Genomic DNA, 5,511 nt, shown 5'->3' with positions numbered 1-5,511 from the left:
GGATTATGGACGAAGGAACACTAAAAAGTACAGTTTCAGATGTCCCGATTTGAAAGAGTTAAGGAAGTTGTCATCCTTTGTAGTTGATCCTTTGGATTTAAAGCAACGTCATGGGAAGATTTTATCCCTGTTATCTACTGATGTGGTTGAAGGACTCTTGAGTATCTTGGTCCAGTTCTATGATCCTCCTTACTAGTGCTTCACTTTTCTTGATTATCAGCTCATGCCCATTGTCGCATCCGCGAAAAACAACCGGCGGGCTAAAACAAAACAAACAGAGCCGCCATCGTGCGTTATTTATCCCAAAAGAGGGAAAGGAAACGCTCGAAGTAAACCTGGAAAAGACATGGTCTCGCGACCAAAGAGAGATGGGATCGGGAGTCGGTTATGCGAAGGGAAGGTATTAGCACCCCTACGCATCCGTCGTACTCGACGGGATCCACGCTCAAAAGGAAGGAAAAAGGTTGTTAAAACAGAAGTTGCTCACAAACATCACACACACACACTGGAAACAACACAGGTGGGATAAGAGGGAAAAGGGCTCGCTAGGATATCGCATCCTATGCCTACGTATCTCATCTGGAATGAGAATCAGAGCTACCGTAGTTCGGCTCACGCACGCCGAAACAAGACACACACAAACAAGCAAACATGGAAACCGAATGCCAATCGTTGGACTTACATCGGACTCCGAACCAATAAACACACACGGGAAACCAACCGCCAATTGCTGGACTTACGTCGGACTCCACACAACAAACACCAATAGGATACGGACTGCCAATCGCTGGGCTTACGTCCATCTCCTAACACACACAAGAAGGTTACAAACAAACAAGCTACTAAGGAGTCTGGCACTCGAGCCTAGTAACTATCAAGCAAACACACACCAAAAAAAGAAAAAGGGTGCCCGGAGAGACCTCGTGCGACCTCCTGCCTACGTACCTCATCTGGTATGAGGATCAGGGCAACGTAGTTCCCCTTAACAGGGGAGAAACTTTCTCCTAACCAGAGACTGGGAAATGACATACTAGAAGGGAGACTAACTCGAGCCTAATAGTTATCATGCAAATTCACCATGGTCCTAGGTCCAGGTTTCTATCTAACTTGCACAGGGAGCAAGCTAAACCTAAGCAGCACAAGCAAAGCAAACAACCACACAAATAGCACACACTATATACAAACAAAGTGGGCTCACACAAGGTTAGGCTGTGAAACACAAGCCAACTGGAATCGGGTGATGTTAGCTCTTAACCCTAACATTGAGAGTTAGGGTGAAGCAGATGAAATAGGAAGTGAGGGGTGTGCCTCACAGCTCTTATCCCTGGCCTGGGAGAGCTTGACTCAAATAGAAGGTGTGGGAGTTCAGAAAGCAGGAACTCTTCTATCCACATGACTGACTCAACAAGGATCTTGGGTTAATATCCACAATGCATCAACATGTAATGTGAGCAAAGGGATGACACACTGACTAGCAGGAGATGGACTACACATCTCTTTTATCTGCCAATTGCCTTATCAAAGGACTTTTCCTGCTTGGCACAAAAATAAACAAACACAAGCATTGCCTCTTAAGGAGGACTTCAGACAGGTGCCTGCCCAAGTAACAGGACAGGTCTTCCAGACTACATGAAGTCAGTGAGTTATACCTCTAGTGGTTAAGCAACCAAGCAACAGCAAAAGCAAGTTCAAAAGAACTTAAGCAACTAATGTACCTGAAAACAATCTAACTCAGTCAGTACACAACTCACAAAGTCAATCAGACAGTTAATAGTCAACAGTTAACTGTACACAAACAAAGTCAAACAAGCAAAGCAACCATGTGCAAGGCACAAGCTCAACTCAAATGAGCTGAAAGCCACCTACAAAACAAGTCAAGATTAGTCAACATCAACCAAACAAACCAACTTAAGCAATGTGAATCAATTCCCTCATGACCATATGCTCCTTATCCTGAAAACAAAGCTCAAACATAAGCACAAACCACTAGGACAAGGCCTAGGGTCAAAGGGGGAGAAATAATTCAAAACAGAACATGAAAATTGACATGATTCAACTTCAATCCAATAAGAACATCATCCAAAAGGTTCCACATCCATACCATGCACCAAAATCATTTCACAAGTCAAATAAGGCAAAGCATACAAGTTGGAAACTCATTGAAACAACAGAATGAACAAATTCACATCAATTCCAAAATGATTCAATAAATCTCAAGAAAAATCATGGCTAAACAGCACACATCACATGATCATCACACCAAAATTCAAGGCATTTGGACAAGTTTAAGCATGGTAAATAAATTCCCTAAGGCAAGGCAAGCACAAACAAGCTCAATTAGGGCACAAAATGCTACATCAAGTTCACACAAGCCTAAAACAGAATTGACAAATGATAAATGTCTCAAACCAAAGCCACAACAAACTTCAAAGTGTCTAGAAACAATGTACAGAATTTCAAGTTCATATGATAAACATCCAACATTTCACAAATCATTGAAGTTCATGACTATTCAAAAGTCCACAAATGGTCAGCCAGCAAGAAAAATACCAAACAAATCAGAAATGAATCCAAAAATTCCACAAAAATTCATGATCAATCCTAACATCCAGAAGTAGCATCATGCAAAAAAATCACATCAATTGGCATTTATTTGGCATGGCAAAGAAAATCATCACGTTGAGCAAGCAATGGTGTGACACACATTGTCACACCTACATTAACCAGATCATATCTCAACAACCAGAAATGCTAAAAATGCAAACTCAACACCAAAAGGTCCCTAAAGATGTCTAGTTTAAGCATGCAAAGTTTCAAGAGCATTGGATAAAATCTCATCATTTCACAAAGCAAATGGCAAGCAAGGTACAAGATAACACACATGTGAACATTCCCTAAGCAAAATTAAATTCCAACCGTGCAAAATTTCTGGAAAAATAGTCATAAAAAACTAGAAATCATTAGGAACAACATGAAAAAATTCCCAGGTCATTTGGATCATCCATCAATGAGTTATGAATTTTTTAAATTAATGAAAAATAAAAAAAACATGAACAAGGCATAGCATGAATGGCATGGGAAATGGAATGAAAATGCAAAGGCATATTGAAAACCGTCTCCACCAAGGATCGAACGGGAGGAACATTTGAAAGTGGCGCGTTTCATCATGAAACGCACCGTTTCATTTAAACCTATGTGGCAATGTGGAACGCTTCTGGCCAACCAATACGCCACGCAGGACACACGTGGACCAGTACATGCTTATTAACATGAAAATGCATGCAAACCAACGCCAGGCAAGATCAAACACGGTTTCTGGACAGAAACCCTAACATTCATGCAACCTTCAACGTGTTCTTGAGCTCAAGAACAAGATCGTCCAGAAATTGAAAATGAATACACCATTGCACTCGTCTTTCATCATACATCAACAATCAATGATTAGTTTACTCTAATTCTACACACATGCAAAGATTCGAGCCAAAGAATATTCACATGTCAAACTTAAAATCGCAATATCTATCTCATTTCTGCATGGATCTTAATGAAACAAAGCTCAGCATGTTCAGTGATGAAAGATCTACCATAAGCATACAACAATTTCATGAATCAATGAACTCGAATTCTAACCTTGTTAGAAGTGCAGAACTGGAATAAGTGAGTTCAGGTCTGGAGAAGCTCAAACAGGTGATCCTATGCTCTTGTATGATGATTTGGATGAAGGCTTGGATGTTAATCTTGCACGATCTTGCTTGAATCTCCAAATGCCATTAATGGATGTAAGCTTTAACAGTTCCAAATGTGCACGAAATCCTCTTGATCCTGCTTCAATCCAGCTCAAAAATGCTTCTAGGTGATGATTTGATCAAGAAACATGCAATGCTTTTGAGGAAAATTGAAGAAAAGTGAGAGAAAAAGTTTGAAGAGATTTGTGAATTAGATCTAGAGCTGAGAATTCTGATGTGTTAATCTCATTTCTGTTATGATTATGCTATATATATGTTGTGCTAATGATGTATGCTAATCACAATTAAGCCAAATGCCAAGGATTAATGAAATTGAAGTGTTGATGCAAATTGGCAAATTCACCCTCATGTGTGCATGCCAATGCTACAGTACACGAAATGCATGGGAAATTCACTTGAAATGCCATGTGGAAGCCAAATGCAATGCTTGGGAGTGAAAACAATGCTTAACTTTTGAATTTGACTTTTCCCTCCAAAATTCAAATGAAAATGCACATATTTTTATGATCAAAATGCATGGCTTATGATGCATGAATTGGATAGTACATGTCAAGAGAGAAATGTTGCAAAAAGAGCCATCTCATTTGGCCTTATGGTTTGAAAGTTATGCCTTCTTGAAGTTCAAATTCACTTGACCAAGATTTGACCATATATCTTCAACCACACATGAGAAATTCATGTTCTTGGATTTTTTGGAAAGGTGAGAGCAATATCTTCAACTTTAATGTTGGACAAAAAATCATTGGAAGCTTTCTTGGTCATGTAATCTTGAGGAGAAAACCTTTCCATTTTTGGCAATTTTGAATCATAAGTCACTTTCTATTTTTGGAAAGTTTTGTCCTGACTTTATTTTCTTCAATGTTGATGTTTGAAATGTCAAATGAGACTTGTTTGAACATGAATGAAGTATTTCTAACCACTTCCCACCTCCAAATCCAACAGTTGACTTTTGGTTGACTTTTTCAGTTGATAGATGACTTGGTCATGCACAGATGAATTTAAGCCTCAATCTCCTGATGAAATGGCTCCAAAATGAAACCCTAGCTTATACAAGCTCAATAAAACCATATGATGATCCCCATCTCCATTAAAACCTCATCTCCTTGCAAAACCCTGATTGGCCTAATGCAACTGATTAGGGTTGACCAGAGGTCAAAACCCTAATCCCAAGGCACATGATCAGGAATAATGAACCTCTTGGTGATGATAAGACCATGATGATGGTGATGTACCACTTCAACCAAGATAATACCCAATCTCCTTGAGGAACCAAGAAACCCTAATTGAAGCACAAACCCTTAGATGGCTAGTGATCAATTCATGAGACCATCAGGCTTGCATCTCTTAACCTTTTTATCTTCTGAGAAAGACCTAGGAGGGTGACTTGCTTATTGTTTCCACAAGATATGCAAAGATGCAATGACTAATGCTCTAAAAAATGAAATGCAATATGCTAAGCTAGTCCCAAGAGAGGAGGGCAAATTTTGAGGTGTTACAGCTGCCCCTATTCCATCCACTGTGAACCTGTCGATATGAACAGCCTCGGCTTTCAGATGATCAGGGTGAAGAGTGATTGAATACCAAGAACAGACGAACAATTTGCACTCCGATGGGAAAATAATTAACAATGCCTGTCAGGATCGGCAAAGAAGCAAACTCGAAAGAAGAATCCGTCTGGTACGGAGAAAGGTCGGCCTGAATACCGAAACAGAATGTCGACCTGCATACCAAAATAAATGGTAACACAGGGATAACCATGGCCTGA

Source organism: Lathyrus oleraceus, chromosome 2 (genome assembly GCF_024323335.1).
Source record: "Lathyrus oleraceus cultivar Zhongwan6 chromosome 2, CAAS_Psat_ZW6_1.0, whole genome shotgun sequence".
NCBI lineage: Eukaryota > Viridiplantae > Streptophyta > Magnoliopsida > Fabales > Fabaceae > Lathyrus > Lathyrus oleraceus.
This window is presented reverse-complemented; position numbering follows the sequence as displayed.